The sequence below is a fragment of the Sander vitreus genome, chromosome 22 (genome assembly GCF_031162955.1).
Source record: "Sander vitreus isolate 19-12246 chromosome 22, sanVit1, whole genome shotgun sequence".
NCBI classification, from domain to species: Eukaryota; Metazoa; Chordata; class Actinopteri; order Perciformes; family Percidae; genus Sander; species Sander vitreus.
In genome coordinates this window covers 20,520,560-20,541,271 of record NC_135876.1, presented here as the reverse complement: position 1 = coordinate 20,541,271, position 20,712 = coordinate 20,520,560, and positions in this window count along the sequence as shown.

The window sequence follows — 20,712 nt, the reverse complement described above, 5'->3', positions numbered from 1 at the left end:
ATTCTTTCTTTTTTTGGCGATAATTCGGTTCAAGAACCGGGTAAGCATTTTTTTTTTTCATGACAGCATTTCCATGCCTGATATTTGAGGATTCTGTATAGAGTATTAAAGATTTGTTGAACAATTTTATGCAAAGAACTGAGGTTTTTATTATGCCTTTATTTACATTTTGCTGTATGTAGGCCCTCTGCCATTTGACTGTTATGAAAGCCCGTAATAGGGACATTTCACCATGTTATGAGGGACATGTTGTTTCTGAATCTGTTGTTTCTCTCCGTTTAGTGGGAACATGGTTTTGTGTTGTCTTGTGTCTTTTTCTTATGTAACATAAATAAAATCATATCACAAACAGATTTCACTGTCTCAATCTTTTTCTCTTTACTTCTTCCAAATGTCAGTAGTGTCATTTTCTGTCTCATTCTCTTTCCTCTAAATGTGTTGATTAATCCATGAATTATTATCATGGATTATTTACAGGATGGGAAGCAGATTAATGTTCTACATTACAGCCTTTGTCTTTGTGAGAAACAAAGCATTTGGAGCATTAGAGTAGAATATTACAACTGGCTGCCATGAGCTGTGGGCTGCAAACACACACACACACACACACACACACACACAAATGGAGGCAAAACGTAAGTAATACGTGTCTGCTTAAAGTAGATTTAGAGTTTGGGTGTATTTATTTATCTTTTGGGTATTCCACTCATGTAGGATTTACAAGTGGCTGTAAAACGTTTGTAGTCTGCTCCTTGTTGCTGAGGTTGTGGTAAACTGGTGATGGATTCCAACAAGTTTTCACAGCAGAATAAGTTTAAAAATAGCTATAAAACCATTTCACTCCTGCAGCATAATTCATCTCTTCCATCCCAAACGGCAACCTCTGGGCTCGAAAAGTTAAGTGATTTAAACGTGCATTATTTCTATTTTCCAGCAGACTATGACTCCACTGATTGCAAAAAATACATCTGATTGTATAGAGGTCTATGAGAAAATGACTTCTTGAACTACTTCTAACTTGATTTATTACCTTGGTAAACATTTTCTAATGGGTTTAAGGCCTCAATCGATAGTCTTCTGTAATACAGCATGATATTTATCTTGGTGAAAGTACTTTGTTTTCACTGCAAAGTGAATTCTGTTAATGTAGATACCACGTTGTTCCATTTTCACTTTTTTTTATTCTTGCATGTTTTTTTTGTTTTGCATGATCAAAAAACCTCACCCCCTCTGCTTTTTTCACAAATCGCACCGTGTGTGTGTGTGTGTGTGTGTGTGTGTGTGTGTGTGTGTGTGTGAGGAGAAGGAGGAACCTTATCACTTGCAGAGAGCCAGAGACACAGATTATGTATTATGTAATCAAAAAGATTAAATATGAGTATCACTTCCAGACATCCAAACTAACAGCAATACCCTTTATGTGATATTGTATGATAAATTGTTACTCTGTTGTGATGGGATGTCAGGACACAGTGTTCACATTTTAATCAAATTATACTGATTAAATTATACTATACTATACTATAACTATAAGTTGCAGGCAAGTAGCAGGCTAAACACTGCTCTGCTCCAACTGGTTATGTTATGTTTTGTATTTTAAGTTGGGCTCATCCGTGTTAACAAATTAACAAATACTTGCCCTGGACTCCACTGCTCTTTTATTATGCAGACTGATCTCACAAAGTGGTGTATGCATGACACGCCAATTCGTATGCTGTTTTTGCGTGTTATAAAGACGCATAATCGTTTTTTAGCATGTTTATCAACGCCGTTTGGCCTCCATTGACCTACATTACATGTGAATTATTGATGTAGCAAGTAGTATGAAAGGATGGAGGTCCGCAGAGGGAATTTGATTGGTTGATGTGGCAGATGGGTAAAACACAGGACTTACACCCAGGAGTGCTGGGTTTGCGTCCTGCGTGTGGCCTTTGTTAACTGTAATAACGCCTTCCCCAATGTTCTTTTCCTAAACCCAACCGTTTATTGTTTCCCTAAGCATGTGACGTTGGTCACCGTCGTGTTTTTGTCGTTTTTTTGTCGTTTTTTAGTGTTACTAAAGCCTTTCCCAATGTTCTTTCCCTAAATCCAACCTTTTTTTAATTTTAATTTTTACACGCGTGTGACGTTCTCGCAATAGCACGGCACATTCTCGCGATAACACGGCACGTGACAATAGTGTGTATGTTTACATCCGCTGTATACAGCGTAGACATACACGTGGGTAGCTCAAAATGCGTACAGATCACACGCCATTTGGCTTTAGGAAAGTGGCGTGTATGTTTACGCAAAGTCATGATGCCATGTTGTATTATGATACATAATAAAGTCTCAGTACTACAATCACAGCACTACAAAAAGATTACAGGAAGACAGCTTGCTGTGTTCCTCTTTCTGGTTTAGTTTGCCCTGTATTTGTGTCCTCACTTGTTTATTTACAGTTTTGTGTGTTTTTGAAACAAAGTCAAGTTTAATTTTTGCAGAAAATGATATGTCACGCATCCTTGGACCTTCTTCCACTTGAGAGATCCAGTTGATAACATAACGCAGGATATGATGGGTTCGCAGCAGGATAATTATCAACGTGCCAATGCAGATTTTCAGTTTTACCAGCCACTAAGAGGGTTAGTGTCCTCCACCAAGTCCTCCAAATCATACGACCACATAGGTTGCTTGTTCATACCCTCTAATACGACCCATTGGAGCCTTTCATAAATTAGTGCCCCTAGCGGTGGCAGTCAATACAACCCACTGGAGAGCGTTTTAAACATGTTTACATTGTGAAACGGCCGCAGTTCGGTTAGGTTTAGGCACCAAAACTACTTAGTAAAGTTTAGAAAAATATCGTGGTTTGGGTTCAAATCAGTACATGTTATACTTTACTTCCAGTTATGCATGTGACATAGAACGTGACGTAGTTTCCTTTGTTCCGTAAAGACAAAATAAACTCACTTTTAACTTTTATTGTCAATGCAAACTCCAGTCTCCTGGGTGAAAGTCCTGTGTTTATTTGACCCATCCACCTTACTTCCTGCATTGCTCCTGTCATAATTACTACAGTAACTAGAGGGTACCACCTAACAATAAACAAAAATATGGGTCGTAACTGCTCCTTTACTGACCTATGGGGTTGTTTTTTGGCCTCTTTATTTGTTTAGACTTTTCAGCTCGTTTTGGACTGTTTAATATGATCAGGTTATGATATTTAATGCATGCTGTTGTCCCCCAGAGTTAGATCAACCTTGCCATGTTTTGATGTTTCTGCTCTGAAATTTCAAGTTAGATCAAATAGCCTTTTTTATGATAATACGTTGCTGTTCATTCATTTCTACATACAGTCAGTATAGTGGCACTGCCAGCATACTCTCAAGACATCAAAAATGACAAAGAAGCAGAGATTTGATGTTTTATTTTCATCGTAAACAATTTTTAATGAGATGGTTTTTCAGGACTAGTAATTTGACCACAGGGATTACAACAAATGTAGATAAACAATTATCCACACACTGAAGATCAGCCAAAAATGATAAATTAGCTAATTTCCAGTGTCACACCAGAAAACACTAACTCACTTATAATTGGATTGAGCAGAAATGTCCTCTTGTCACATTGCTGTCTCTTTTGTAATCGGACCACATCCAATCCCACCGCAAATCAGTGAGTGTTTATCTCCACTTAAAATGCTACATGCATCCTCATTAGCAGCTTGATAAAATAATGCGTTGTTCGTGTCGAGTCAGTGAAACTGTTTGGGACAAAGATGCTAAATAGCCTAGGTCCAGTGGTTTTAAAGACTTAACTGACATTTTATAGATTGGATCTTCTACAGCTCATGTTTTTTGCCATGAATCCAAATTTGATGATTTTAACTTCAACTGACGCATCCTCCTTTATGGATTTAGAAAATTCTCCATAGACATATTTTAATACAAAATTGCTATATTTATAAAACTCTTCAAATCCACAAGCTTGAGAAGAAAAATCTGTTGCCTCAACTGCCACGCAAACAGCTTCTAAATTTTCAAAAAACATTTTACTTTTTATAGTTTCTTCAGTAACAGCGTTAATGTTGCGAATGAACTTTGCTGTAGGACCTCTTGATTTAAGACCCACAGCAAAGGTCATCCGCACATCAATGCAAAATAGACGACGCTATAACCTGGTGGGCACTCAGAGCAGAGTGTTTTCATACACTGGTCATACTTATACCACGAAAAAGAAGTGACTATTTAATTTGTATATAACCCACGTAATGGTGAGCCAGGACGTGCAGGGCTACCTCGAGGAGGAACTCAGGTGACATAGTATAAAGAACGACAAAGTCTGTGCTGGGAAGAGGACGGAGCGATGGATGGGTCAAACAAGCACAGGACTTTCATCTAGGAGATGTGTGCTACGTGAAAGCAAAAGGTAACGTTGACTTATTTTAACTTGTTCGTACTCTACATACTTAACTCAACGCCACATAAGTAAGTAACATAACAAACATACTTATTTTAACCCAATCAGACGCGTAACTATCGGTAAGCAGGGTAAGTGGTGCTTACGGGCTCGGACCAATCAGGGGCCTGCGTGACTGGAAGATATTGATTGACAGCCGGGGCCCCCTATCACATTTGGCCACTGACCAAGCGAGAGTGAGAACGGGTCAAATTAATTTCCTTGTTTCAGAGACCGTTCTCTGACTCGAACATCTCAAATTTACCAACAAAACGTACAGCGAAAGACCATGCAGAACATTTCAGACCGTCCTGCCTACCTGTATACATTTTAACATCACTGTACACACGATTTTTCACTATAAAGTCGCTGAAAGTTGCTGTTGTTTCAATCCTGTCTGATCTCTGCAGCGGGCGGGGCTGCTGATTTCCCCCCGCGACTGACACACACACACAAACACACACGGTGGATGCAGGAAAAACCGGAGATGAGATGACACGATGACCTAAATTGAGGACAGCTACTCTCATTATTGTAAGTCCAATGATAAGTTAAAGTCCAATAAGTACTTTATCAAACCATATGAATGTGTGTCCCAGGCCAGGTTAGGAAATTAACAAAACATTTAAAGATCAACAAGCCACTGACACATATGTTTAAATTTGATTCATTCAATGAATTATTACTTTTTGTCTTAAATCCACTAGCCATTTTCATATTATACCAACATTTGCAGCATCCTGAGCCTTTTTGGTAAGATTCCCCAGGCAATCTCAGCCCAGAGTAATTAATTAATAGTAATAATTATTATTCTCCCCAAAACAAGTTTTTAAAGAACTATAAAAAAAACTTTTTTTGCAACTTTCACTGTCTTCCACAACTTCATTGCAACAAACAAATACAAAAGACATCGCAACTTTTATTGCAATTTTTTACAAAAGCTCCCGCAAAATCAGGCATTTTGGGCTGCAACAATCTCAAAAAAAGGCCACGAATTCCTGGAGGGACTGCCCTTGTGTGTTTTTTCATGTGTTATGTAACGCATTCACCAGTGTTTTTTTTGTTGTTGTGGTGCGCGTAGACGACTCCTGATTTTTTTTGTCATCTCATCTCTTATATGCTGTGTCTCTAGGATCCTATCCTGTCCTATTCATGGTAGCCTACTCGTGGACATTGCGCCGTCATCACGTGCTGTAGTAGGGGGGCCCGCCTTGATAATCCTGCTTAAGGGCCCGGTGTTGCCTCGTTACGCCACTGAACCCAATCCACAATCTTTTCCTAAACCTAACCAGAAAGTTTTGTTGCCTAAACAGGTTCTGCATTTCAGGGACTTACGCAAGCGCACCGATCGCTTGTCGTTGCTGGACATTCGTAGGATGCATGAAAATTTGAGCATAACTATTGGTTAGAAATTATTCGAACCGTAGTATAAGAATGTTGCACAGGGCTAACTGGTGAACTAACCTTACTGTAGCTTTTTATGTACTTATATTTATTTTCATGAGACCTTTTGAATCCTTTTGTATACGATTTTTACTTATTTTAAACTGACTCCACCACTCAATTGAGGCCAGGTGAGCTGCAATGTAATCAGCCAGGTTCGTATTGTGTGGCAGCTGCAGCTAGTTGAACTGATTGGACTCCATCAAGTGGATTAAGTTGGAAGGGTTTGATTTAGCTTTTTTCTTCTTTTGTATATTCTTTGTCATGAGCAGATATGCTAGTTAATTAAATACTGAAGTTCTAAATGATAATGTAATCCGTGAAAACACTATTCAAGTCAGCTATCACTGAAATTACCATCTACCTTTTTGTTGATTGAATCTTCCCTGTAGCTGAATATTGGTACATTCCAAACTGTATTTTAGCTCAGGGTGTAGGATGTGGTTGCATTTTGATGCTGGGCAGGGAACTTTAACACCTTGATTTTAACATTTTATTACTGCTCTATGATCTTTAGTTGCTTTAAAAATATAAGGTCCAGTAAACAAAATACACTCTGAAACTTGATAATAGTGTGCTGCTTCTGTTAACACCACATGCCCTTTCAGAAAAGCCAAACCTTAGAATTACACTACAGCCAGAAATGGATGAAAACGCCACAGAGACAACCAAAACACCAAGAAAACACTGATCACACACTCCTCCAATAGCTGCTGACGAGGAATCATCACAAGCCACTGCTCACTAAGACATAACTGCAATTAAAATGTACGGTTTATTTTCAGGGCAGATAATCAATTACTCAACCCTGAGCGCATTAGCTCTTGATAGGGAAGTTGGATTATGGATGTCTAAAATCTGCAAAAAAAGTGATAAATGATGCTATTTATGGTCACCGAAGGCTTGTAACATGTGGATGCAACGACAGTGTTGTTGTCATTACATAGAATTCCTCATGGGGGCGGAAAAAAACTACACACTTAGCTTTAATTATTCAGGATTAAAGTTATTTAAGCTTTAATTATTAAGGGAAATCTATTTAGCAAAAAAGACCTGAGAGAAAATTACATTAATTCCAGAGTGTGATAGCTGTCGTGAGTCATGAATCAAAGGGCATTCTTAATGGGCATACACCTCCATAATCCAGTGCAGATAATATAGTGCATTGTGTAATATTTTTTGTCTTTAGGGAAAACCACTTATTTTTAAAGAACCCAATTTGAGATTTTTGTATAACAAGGAGTTATCTAAATTACAAGTATTCATAATGCTTTAGATCTCCCATGAGGGCATGGATTGGAGTGAAAATATTAGTTTAAACTCTTGTGACATGCATACAGTTTGTCCTGTCTGAAGTTTACAACAAAACATTTTAAATAATAAAGATCTGGAGGTTGTCAAAAGCCTACGTTAACCTAGAACTGGTTTGTAGGAATGATTGGGTCCAAGACGGTATCATCAGCATAGAAATGGATGTTGCGGTTCTGAGTTGGAAAATATTTATGTAAATAAGAGGGCCTAATATTGATCCATGCAGGACACCTTATCAATTTGGGGACTTCCACCGCATTGTAAAGACCTGCGAAGATAGGCAAATTAGAACACTGATGTATAGAAAAGCGACATGTCATATTGTGAGAATTTGGCTCTCAATTTCCGAAACAGAAACATGTCTTTGGTCAGCAAAGCTCTGTTTCTGTCTTACTGTCCTATCCTTTCTCTTTGTTTTGTAGTGTCTATGTGCTGCTTGTGTGTAATCACAGCTGTGAGCTAATGTTTTTGCTGTAAACAAGACTATATTCATGTTTGAGGCATGTTTGAGTAATTAGAGTATTTATCACAGCAAATTACACTCTCTGCTGCTCATCCTCTCACCTCCATAAAAACATCCTCACCAAAATCCTTGACCTCTCTGGGTCCTGCTTGAATGTGGATTGCTCCCTCTCTCTTTGCCCTTTTCACTCTTTTTACTTGGAAATGTCAAAGGCATATTTGAATAATCAAGAGTATTTATCACAGCAAATTACACTCTCTGCTGCTCGCCTGGAAACAGAAATGGTGTGGGAATAAAGATATGCTTCCAGGAATGGAAAAATATATAAAGAAAGAAAATACAGCAACAAAACGCTTCAGTACTGAAGGAGAAGCAAATTACAATAAATAGGCAGGAAAGTTGCCAGAAATGAAAATGTATAAATACAATATGTATTGGCTAGTGACTCAACATATACATTTTTTTCATTTTCTGGGGCCACTGACGGTGCCTCTGCATACATTTCTCATTTCACAGAAAACAACACAATTGAGAGTGAGGTTATCGCTTAGATAACATAACATAACAAGCCTTTTGTTGCTACATGGAAGAACTTGTAAGCAAATGCAGTACACCTACTGCCAACTGTTTTATGGCACACATTATTGCAACAAAGTGATAGTACAGAACCTGTACAGAAACAGGCTGAGCTACAGTATGTGGATAAAGTGAAAATGGCTGAAAAGCAGGTAAACCGTGGCTCCCTCCAACACAGATGTGTTCAGCTACACACACCTACACCCACAATGTTCCTGCCACAACATTTACAGACTCTCACTCCATTCTTTATACAATTGGGAGAGACGCTAGAAAGTCTCCTGAACCCTTCATCCCCACTTCTTTGCCATCTCCTATACCCTGTTTGGCATCTTCCAGTTGTGCCTTCTATCATTCAGTGCTTCTCTAGAGCTCATGATAAGCACCTTCCATCTTTACAGCACTTCACCCACAGACTGTTTGCCTGTGTCTCCATTAACTACTGCACTTCCATTGACTGGCCCCAGCCTGCACCTACACTCAGCCATTTTCATACTGAAGCTGCTGACCCAAAAAGTCCATTACCACATTACTGGGGCTCAACACAAGTTCTGTCTGCTTCCCCCTGCAGTCACCCAGTTGGTTGGTTTCCGAGGTGGTTTCTAACCCCTGCTGTACCTATGACATAGATTCCATGCAGAAGTATAAACCAGCCTTCATTCAAACCTGTCACTTTCGGATTATTCCTGGAATGAGGTTGCAGCTATTTAAGCATCACTTCTATTCTTTCATGATTTGTTTGCACACTATTTACTTCAAAACAAACACAACAATTCAGACTTGTGCTGTGTTGGAAGGTCCACCCTTGACAGCTTGTCTAAGACAAAGCATTTAAAATGACAATGATTGGAAAGAATGTGTCAATTAAACAAAAAATGTACTTTGTACTTAATGCCAAACGCTTTATCTGACAAAAAACAGGTCTCACTCATTACCTGTATAATACCATCTCTTTAGTGATGTCTGGTGTTAACAGCATCATGCTTTTCTGCAGCTGTGACTGGGAAGAATCTTGTTCCGCACTTGTTCCTGGTTGTGGTGAGTGTGGCCATATCATCTACGTATGTCCTGACAGGAGAGAGCAGCAGGCCAGGTTTTAGCTCCTCCCACCACACACTGTGCTGCTTGGATGATGACCTCCAATGCCATGGTGAAGGCTAGCAGGCAGCTGGTGCATCCTGCCATGATGCCTTCTTCCAGATGTTGTCATGCTGTGGTGGTGGAAACAGTTAATATGATTTCTTGATTTGAACATTTTATTACTGTTCTATGATCTTTGGTTGCTTTAAAACGATAAGTTCCGGTAAACAAAATACACTCTGAAACTTGAGAATAGTGTGCTGCTTCTGTTACCACCACATGCCCTTTCAAAAAGCCAAACCTTGGAATTACACTACAGCCAGAAATAAAACCAAAAAATAGAACTGCAGTAGTCTGTTTCAAAATGAACCATGAACGATTGATGATCTGCACACGTTATTCCGTAGTTTAAATTTGTAAAATAATTGCATAATATGGAGATTTAACCATAAATGCTGTCAATATGATCACAACCTATGTAGTTAATAGGATACCATGTCTTGCTGCATAACATAATTAAAACAATTATTGGAGAGAGTACAAGCTGAATGTATTGGTCTGATTTTATTAAATTGGGATCTGATCTAATGCATCTGCATCCCATTTTGAATTAATCTCACTGAGCTCCCGTTCATGTTGCTTGCATCCATGACAAGAATTTTTTGGAAATAGTATGATCTGTTCTGTACAAGAAATTATCTAAATAATATACTAATGTGGCTCCTCTGTAAAGCATTCAAAAATAAATTATCTGATATGTACCAATAATACAGTACATACAGTACAGTTGCAGAAATGGGGACTGATTGACTACCAGTCAGAAAAAGCCATGCTTTCAGATCTCGGAGGTTTTCAGCTTTAAGTTGCTGAGCAAAGATTTTACTTATAAGAGACACAGACCTTCCACTGATAAATGACCCTCTCAGCATAGCACTCCTGCCTAGTCAATATGGAGAGGCTGTGTTGAAAACGCCACAGAGACAACCAAAACACCAAGAAAACACTGATCACACACTCCTCCAATAGCTGCTGATGAGGAATCATCACACGCCACTTCTCACTGATACTCAACTACAATTAAAATGTGTGGTTTATTTTCAGGGCAGAGAATCGATTACTCAACCCTGAGCGCATTAGCTCTTGATTGGGAAGTCGGATTATGGATGTCTAAAATCTGCAAAAAAAAGTGATAAATGATGCTATTTATAGTGAAATTACTTTAAAAACAAATAACACACAAACGGTATATAAAACCGAGAGGGAGAGAAAGGGAACTGATGAGTGAGAGAGATGTAAAGACAAGATAGAGGACAAAGATAAAAATGGAAACAAAGTTATTCACGCTTTAATCATTTACTCAGGCTTTAAAGCTATAATGTCCAACTATTTTATACTAATGAACGTCCGTTGCGTTCAAGCCATTGCCAAATGAGTTGATACAAACCTTATTAAGCCTATCAGCTCCACAAAACTCTTTCTGTATTTCTAAGTATGGCTCTGTTTACAAAATGGTGTAGTCTGGACTTCCACCGCATCGTAAAGACCTGCGAAGATAGGCAAATTAGAACACTGATGTATGGAAAAGTGAAATGTCATATTGTGAGAATTTGGCTCTCAATTTCGGAAACAGAAACATGTCTTTGGTCAGCAAAACTCTGTTTTTGTCTCACTGTCCTATCCTTCCTCTTTATTTTGTAGTGGCTATGTGCTGCTTGTGTGTAATCACAGCTGTGAGCTAATGTTTTTGCTGTAAACAAGACTTTATTCATTCACTCATTTTGTGTTTGTCTAGAGCTCCCAAAGGAAATGTCAAAGGCATGTTTGAGTCTGCTGCTCATCCTCTCACCTCCATAAAAACATCCTCACCAAAATCCTTGACCTCTCTGGGTCCTGCTTGAATGTGAATCACTCCCTCTTTCATTTCCCTTTTCACTCTTTATACTCGTGTAACAATCGGTGTGACACTGTGTAGCCTGGATACACAGAAATTATGTGGAAATAATGCTTCCAGGAATAAAGAATATATGAAGAAAAGAAATACAACAACAAAAGGCTTCAGTACTGAAGGAGAAGCAAAATACAATAAATAGGCAGGAAAGCTGCCAGAAATGAAGATGTATAAATACAATATGTATTGGCTAGTGACTCAACATATTATATTTTCTGGGGCCACTGACGGTGCCTCTGCATACATTTCTCATTTCACAGAAAACAACACAATTGAGAGTGAGGTTATCGCTTAGATGCTTACCATCTGTGAACATCTTGGCAAACAAACAATGAACAGAACTATAGATATTAAATATGCATAGTAGTGTTCTCACCGGATCCACACAACAAGCCTTTTGTTGCTATGGAATAACTTGTAAACAAATGCAGTACAAGAATTCAGACCTGTGCTGTGTTGGAAGGTCCACCCTTGACAAAGCATTTAAAATGACAATGATCGTAAAGAATGTCAATTAAACAAAAAATTCCTTTGTTCTTAATGGGCTTTATCTGACAAAAAACAGGTCTCACTCATTACCTGTATAATACCATCTCTTTAGTGATGTCTGGTGTTAACAGCATCATGCTTTTCTGCAGCTGTGACTGGGAAGAATCTTGTTCCGCACTTGTTCCTGGTTGTGGTGAGTGTGGCCATATCATCTACGTATGCCCTGACAGGAGAGAGCAGCAGGCCAGGTTTTAGCTCCTCCCACCACCCACTGTGCTGCTTGGATGATGACCTCCATTGCCATGGTGAAGGCTAGCAGACAGATGGTGCATCCTGCCATGATGCCCTCTTCCAGATGTTGCCATGCTGCGGTGGTGGAAACAGTTAATATGACTTGTTTCTTTTATTTTGGGCTTTCTGATTCCCTCAATGGTCAAGGGATAGTTTGCAGTTGGTTATCAACATGAGTTGACAATCTCTGTGAGAGAGATTTACTTTGCCTCTGCAAATGATTCCACTGACAATTCCATTGAAAAGATATTTTGGTCGAAATTTGTATTGTGTTAAAATACTGGTGTGACTAAGCTGTTTAAATGGGATTATTTTCAGTCAGCATAAATCAGAGGCTCTTATTTAGTATCTGAATTAAATTAAATCTAATAGCTTTGTATTGTAGCATTGTAGCTCCAGATGGCACAGCTTCATGGCCAAACATGGAAAGTTTGGAAAGCGCACACAGAAAGAGACACACCAACATAATTCATTTTTTTATTTGAATTTTAAATTTTAGGACTTTTTCAAGCCAGGCAAATAGCTTCTCCACTTCCCTGGCCCTTCAGATTTAATATTCAAAGCATTCCATTACTTTGCTTTAATTAAGTGTGAAAAAGGAAACACACAGAGGGAGAAAGAGCAAAGTCGACTTCTGTTCACTGCTAGATGGAAGGACGTTTGGAAAACAATTACCAAACTGGACCTAACAAGTAAACAAAAAAATTGTACATGAACCCACACGTCTGGCAGGGTTTAAGAAGTGATTAATATTTAATCAGACGCGCTGTTAGCGAGGGATGTGCACCCTTTGAGCAGTCGGATGATGAATGAGTGCTCCAGGCGAAGGATAGCAAGATAAACACCAGAGCATTGCCAAGACGACAAGGGAGTCGGGGACATATATCACGCCAAGGTTGCCACGTCAACCTGTCACCAGTTGCTGCCAGGCGACCACTTTGCACCGCTCGCCTCAAAGAGCTGTGGCCCTCAAACAACATTAAACATCTAAACATCTAATCACCAAGTTACACAACGAAAAGAGGAGGGGAAAAAAAGAGGGAAACTTTTGAATGTGGAAAAAGAGAGTGTGTGTGTGTGTGTGTGTGTGTGTGTGTGTGTGTGTGTGTGTGTGTGTGTGTGTGTGTGTGTGTCCGCGACATCTGGCCTTACAACCTCTAAAACACTTTCTTGGTTTGTTTTTTCAAGACCCAACAACCAGATTAACCATTTTCCCCCTTACACGGGGAACCAAAATAAAATTACATTTACATAATACTGTCTGCATGTGGATCCTATAAGTGTTTCAAACATACTTAATATCTCTGAGTAATTAATAGTAATTTACATATAAATTTGGTATGAAATTAGTTCATGGGTTTTTGTCTCTGCTTCACAAGGATAAGACACCACCCCGCCCCTCCTCCCGTCTTTCTATACAGTTTTCTGTCACTTGTCCTTATTAGAACATTTCCTCTGGGAACAAGAAGAACCTTAATGACTGAAAGAGAAAAGATCCTCGGTGTTCAGTAAGCTAATTAATTAAATATCTGGGTCATTACATTACAGATCAGTTATCTGATGATGAGGATATATACAGGCAGCGTCGCACATTATATGCCCAAACTAACATGCTGGTAAGAAAATTCCACATGAGCATGGATGCCGTCAAAATTAGTCTGTTTAAAGCATATTGCACTCCTTTTGTATACTGCTCCCTTATGGACTAAGTTTAAAAAGGCAAGCATGCAGAAGCTTAAGGTTGCTTATAATGACTGTATGAGGATACTGCTCAATAAACCCAGGTGCTCTAGTGCAAGTGACCTGTTTTATAATGCATGGGTCAGCACCTTCCAGGCATTATTGAGGAGTCTTATCTACAAATTCATTTGTTGGCTGAACATCTCCCAGTACAGCGTTGTTATGCTGCTGGCAAATCCTAAGTTTAGTGCCATTCAATACCAATCATCACTATGGAAACACTGGTATGAAGGTCTTTTATAGAAATGCAGTATTGTTGTTTCTTTTGTTTTTATTTCTCTGTATATGTTTATCTTTCTCTTTTTTAATGTATGTTATATATCATACCTGTCTTCTGAATGGACCTTGAGTCTGGCGATAAAGTTGATGACGATAAGAACAGCCTGTTCTGCAAAAAATAGAACACGTCTACATACAGTAATATGTCAAATATTGTACAATGTGGAGAAATGCTACATTTAATAAATCAAGCAGATTCTCTAGATCCCTATTCTTTTAAATAAGTAGTAAGTGCAAGCATGGTGTGTTTAGTTGTGGTTGGATAAGGTGGGTATCAGCCTGCGGATGCGCTGTGACTTTGTTGTCCTTTCTTTAATCCCGCACTATGGGGCCAGAACAAAGAGCCAGTTCAGGCAGAGGGGTGCAGTGGTTACACATTATGTAACACTGTTACCTGCATAGCAAAAGCAGCACGTTTGCAGAGCAGCAGCAGTTCCAGTCCTCCGTCAGTGTTTTTACACAGGATGCGTTGAGGCACAGTATTGAGTTGGGGTCCTTCCTCTTTTGCCCTTTTCAAAAACACAGCAGCAACAAGCAAATAGAGATCAATGTATGTGCTGTGCTGCTCAAAGGTGACATGCAGCCCCCCTAAACATTATTTTTTTTACAAATATGTCACATGTGACTTTCCTTGTAGATGTTTAAATGTCCATTTTTCTTCTTTACGACTCATCCAAGTTTGCTTTAAAGTTGAGATTAAAAACAAATCATTCTGGAACTTGGTAACAGCAGTTGACAAAACAGTTTTACCTCTCAATGTATGCAAGGTCAAGAACAAAAGTTGAAGTTTAAGGGTAACACCCAGGTTTCTTGCTGTTTTGAGTTGGCATGGAGCATGCATCCCTGTCCCTAAAGCAACACAATCTCAATCTTGCCCAAATTGGGCTTTAACTGGCTCTATAGTCGTTATCGGTCCAATATATCTGTCAGGTAAAGTCATGCATCATTGCTTGCCTAGGTTTGCCAAGGTTTCTAGAAATTCCTTTAAAAATCTGATCCCTACAAAACACTATGACTTCAAAGTTTCATTGTTTATACCAAAATTCAGACAATTCAAACCGGATATTTGCCTTTTTCATTCATCTGAATACAGGAGTTAACAAGACGTGAAGTCTTGTGATTCTTTACACCTGATGGCAAAGAGCTTTACCAGAAGGTGGATTTACAGGCAAAGGTTCACAATGCAGAGGCAGCAGAGTGTCTTGTGAAACCCATGCAATCCACTTTACATCCATGTTAGAGTCTTTTTCTTGTCAGCTCTAGTTACTGACAAATAGATACAATCTTTTAGATTTAAAATTAAATCAATTGTTACCCTAAAATAAGATTTTGAGGTAGAAGCTTACAGCTTAACTTTAACAATTTCACTAGAACTAACCCAAAGTTACAACAACAAAAAAGTGCACCAGTCAAAGGCTGTGTTCAAAATGACCTAAACTCTTGGAAACTGCAGTCTGATGTCCTTGATCAAGAGCAAAAGCAAAGTCAGGCTGCTAGAACTTAGGCGACAGGGGGGGGGACAAAAGATGGAAAAGAATATTGAATAATATGGGAGGTGTAAGTTTCCCTTTAAATCCGCTCATATTAATATTGTGGACCCTTCTTTAGTCTAATCCTGCAGATATATAGCCTGTGTGAATCTGCTGACTCTGTCTTCCTCTGACCTCTCTTTCGCTGTTTGGGAACACAGATGAATCTACGTATGGTGATGATGCATGGGGCTCTCAAATCGTTTCTTCAACTCCAAATTCAACTGTGTGCATAACATGTGCTACCTATGTTCAAATTTGGCAGAAGTTATTTTAAAGAGTCACTTTAAAATGAATGGTACCTGAAGGATTTAGTCTTTTCGAGGATAATCGGTGGTAGAACAAGTACTGTACTTAAAGTGCTCATATTATGCTTTTTGGCTTTTCCCCTTCCCTTTATTGTGTTATGTATATTTTTGTGCACGTTATAGGTTTACAAATGAAAAAGCCCAAAGTCCACCCCAAAGGGACTTACCATATTCCATACAAAACACTGTTTATAAACTGCTCCAAACAGCTCTATTGTAGTCCAGCTTTTACTTCCATGACAAACGTGCGTCACTTTGTAACACACGTTATAATGCTCGCCTAGCTGCTAGCGTGGAACTCCCTTATACTCTGTAACTGACTAGCTAGCAGTACTTGTGCGACTCCCAACAAAGATTGAACAGAAGTGAGATGCCTCACTGTAGCTAAAACAGAGAGCTCAACACACAGGGTGAAAAGAGGAGCTACAGCAATGTGCAGTACAACAAATATATAATATATATATATAATATATGTACAAATTTTAGATGCTTTTACTGTACTTGAGCATTTTCATTTTATGCAACTTTATACTTATACTGAATCTTTAAAGGTTACAAATGTTCATGTCCTTCCTGTTCAGTTAAAGTAAAAAAAAAAACCTTCTATATCTAAATTTGGTGATTTTCAATTTCTGATAAATTGTTGTGTTCCTTTTGAGAAAATGTTCCTACTTCTTAAGCCAAAAATGTATTTAAAAACCCTTTGGGATCCATTGGAAAATGCATTGTCACAAAGCTGAAAAAAGAGCCGTTAAACTACCCAACAGTATACAGTATAAAGGAGTTAAATCAGCACAATCTTAAACATCTACAGCAGTAAAATGCAACATACACATTAATGCAGCAGTACTAAAATATATAATATATACCGGAACTATTTAAGAGTTGAATGATGGGTAGGAAAAATAACAAGTTTTGGCTTCATCCCGCTCCTTTTCAGACAGATTGATTGAACATATTATTTATAGATATTGTTTTTCCTTTTGGTGTGTTGCTACGCACTTGTGTTTTTATGTTTTATTTTATTATTTTTTGTACAAAATAAAAATTAAGAAATAAATAAGAAGAAATAAGAAATATTAATCCAAAAACATGTTTATTGTTTTAATATTGAAGAATCTCTCACTACCTTTTCCTCTTCTGTCCTTTTCCTTCCTTTCCCTGCTTTCACTTATTCCTGCTCATCTGAACTCACTTCACGGATCAGTTATTGGAAATAATAGCAGAGCTGGACCCCCCCACGCTTCATACCACCTGGTACCATCTCCCAGCTCTGAACACAAGGTGTCGGAAGTAACACCTTTTTTTTTGGGTGATGCATCACGCTGACATACCATTATATGATACGTCAGCGTCAGCTTATGAGTCATTTCTAGCTGTCCATTATTTTTCAGAAAAGAATTTCTTTCATTTTGTTTCTCCCAATCTTGATTGTAGGTGCAGGTACTGTTTTAATTTCAAGTGATGGATAGAACTAAAGCTGGGCTTACTGTCATGTTTCCAGATGTTAGGTTTTGTTTTTACCTTATGGATTATTTCATATGTAACTGTCCTTTATGTTTTTTGTGTGTCTTTTTGCTGTTTTTATGTGTAAGTGCGTGGCCCTTGCTAGAAAAGTGCTATACAAAAATAAATTGTTATTACTAGTGCAGTGCCAGTATTGCTGGGTCCTGAGCAATACACTTGCAAGGAGTTTACAAGGCAGAAAGTCAAACAAGACATGACACATGAGGAGTGAACCTTCAAAATAAAACAGGAAACAGACTTAACAAAAACTCCGGAGCAAGACACCAGCAATGTAATGATAAACCTAGTCTATATGGACGATGTTTCATTTTCGGGACGTTCCTGATTTTGGCTGGATGCCCGTCACCTTTCTTTGTGTTTGCATCTTAAACTTGTGGATTTATGAGGACTATGGTTAACTGCTCCTCAGATCTTTGCAGGGTAAATCCAGACAGCTAGCTAGACTATCTGTCCAATCTGAGTTTTCTGTTGCACGACTAAAACAACTTTTGAACGTACACGTTCCACCAAAAAAGTTCCTTCCCGAGACTATTTTGCAGAGGCACCGTGGCTCCGGCCAGCGCTTAGCGCCGCCCAAGATGATTGTGATTGGTTTAAAGATGCCAATAAACCAGAGCACGTTTCTCTCCCATCCCGGAATGCTGTGTGGACTAGCCAGACCCTCCTCCGCAGCGCTGTGGAGGAAGGTCTGGCAATGCCAGACTATGATAAACCTTACCTTGTATGGGCACCCCAGGATTAAAGCCAGGCATAGCTATCTCCCAAACGCCGTTAATTGTCATTGCCAGCTTGTTATACTGTTTTGCCTGCTTCACAAAGACCTGATTAAGGAAAAGGTCCATAACAGCATTTTGATGCTGTGGTGGGATTGAGCCAGGCTTGGGATTTGTGGGGTTATATTTAAGGTCAATCTTACCGGAGTTGCAGCAGAATCCTTTCCTCTCCTCTTTTCATACATGGCCCCACAATGTGGTTTTGGACAATGAAATAGTGAGGGCTTACTCAGCGTCTGCACAACTCTGTAACATACCACAATCATATAAACACAGGCATAAAAGCCATTAAGAACGTACCCTACCAATTTCACTCCCAATCGGCTATTGTTCTTTGTCAGTGGGGTGTGCATTGTGTTGCAGCGTCTGCGGCTCTCTCTTCTTTGGCTCAGCGAGTGTGTGAACTCATGAATGAGTTAACTCAGAGGGACTCTCTTACCAGACTCTTTGATTCGGAAGTTAACCTTGCTTTTATGCACAACTGCGCATGCAACATACAGAAGCCAGATTTTTTATTCAATCGATTCACTCCCGTTTGCGAATTGAGTTAACCCGTTCCTCTATACTTTAGGAATCATTCATAAAAGAACGACACTTTCGTGAATCTAACATCATTAAATCATATTGCGAGATAGAGCACAGCCGTGGCGGAGGTTTGTGCTTCTCCGAGTGCCCTTCTAGTTAACATTAGTTTGACAAAAAAGAAATCTTAGCTCAAAATTCACTTATGGGAAACTACTAGAGATTTCATCCATGGTTGGAGATTGCTCCGTACAGTTTCCAGTAAGCGATACTTCTGCTGAGGATTGTTTGTCAAATAACTGAGAGATGTTGTTAGGACATTTCATGTCAATTAGATATCTTGCCATAAACCAGAACACTATTCCCAGTCTTCTCTTACAGGATGAAGACTACAAAACATACAATTTAGCCTCTCTGATCTACGGCTGCTGCCTGCCTGCCTGCAGTGTTGTCTTTTGTTGTAATCAGGTCCAGTCTGATGGACAGAAAGGTTTTGACAAGCTGAACATGTTAGAAACTGATTAGATTGGTTTATTTTTTTAGGGATATCATCTATTCAGCCTAAAGAAATATATGTAGGCTTTTATCATTGTTTGAAAAAGCCTTTACACCAAAACATGTTACCTCTCTATTGCACTTCAACTGGGTTTTGTTGGCATCCATGTTGCTGCAGTCTGACTAGGCTAAAAATCAAGACATTCCAAAACAAAGTAAGATAGAAATTAGACAGTGTTGTAGTTTTTGTCAGTACAACAATGGATTAGTGTGGCTGCAAAATCTCCAAAACGGACTGTGCTATGAGGAATGTCTGCTCCCATTTAACCAAATAAAGTTTGATCTCTGGCAGGAAACTGACATGCTTCAGCTTTCTTTGCTGTAGGGGATAAAGGAACACAAGGGTGAATATCTGGTGAGTTCAGAGTTACATGATCAGAATGGTTGGGTCGATAAACATGAAAGTGTTTCTAGTTTAATACAGTAAAATCTCAAATATAACCCAGTATGAATGTGTATAAAAATGGCATTGCTACATTGTTGTTCTGATGAAAGTTATGCTGGAATATACATTATCCTGAATTTAGGAAAGTGTTGAGAGAGTTTCCATTGAGACTCAGGCCACTGTTAGCAAATGAAGGTAGTATGTAAATATAACAGCTAATGACAGGACAGAGGTGTAGTAATTAGTTTGACAGTGTGGTCTATTGTTAGTCTTTGGCAAATAATCAGCCTTGACAGAAGTGACAGGTGTCCACCTTATCTTCTTCTGTACATTGGCAGCCACAAGAGGGAGTCCTGACTTTGTGTGTGTGTGTGTGTGTGTGTGTGTGTGTGTGTGTGTGTGTGTGTGTGTGTGTGTGTGTGTGTGTGTGTGTGTGTGTGTGTGTGTGTGTGTGTGTGTGTGTGTGTGTGTGTTCTTGTTTAACGATATTCGTGGGGCCCAAAAACCGGGAGTCCAGTATACTTGTGGGGTCCGGACAGCTTTGTGGGGCCAAAATGCTGGACCCCACAAATTTAAAGGGCTGTTTGAGGGTTAAGACTTGGTTTTAGGATTATGGTTAGGGTTAGGGTAAGTGTTAAGGTTATGCATTTAGTTGTGATGGTTAAGGTTAGGGTAAGGGGCTAAGGAATGCATTATGTCAATGACGGATCCCCACAAAGATAGTAAAACGCAGTGTGTGTGTGTGTGTGTGTGTGTGTGTGTGTGTGTGTGTGTGTGTGTGTGTGTGTGCGTGCGTGCGTGTGATTATGCAGGGGGTACGACTCTGTGAGCATCTGGAGGCAGACTGATATATTTAGGAGTGACAATCTCTTTCTCTGTCACACACACAAAACAGATGAGACCACATGCCATTGATCACTTCATTCACTTTGACAGAGTTTGTCTTATGCTATTTTCCCTTTGATTATATATATATATATATATATATATATATATATATATATATATATATATATATATATATATATATATATATATATATATAATATAGTG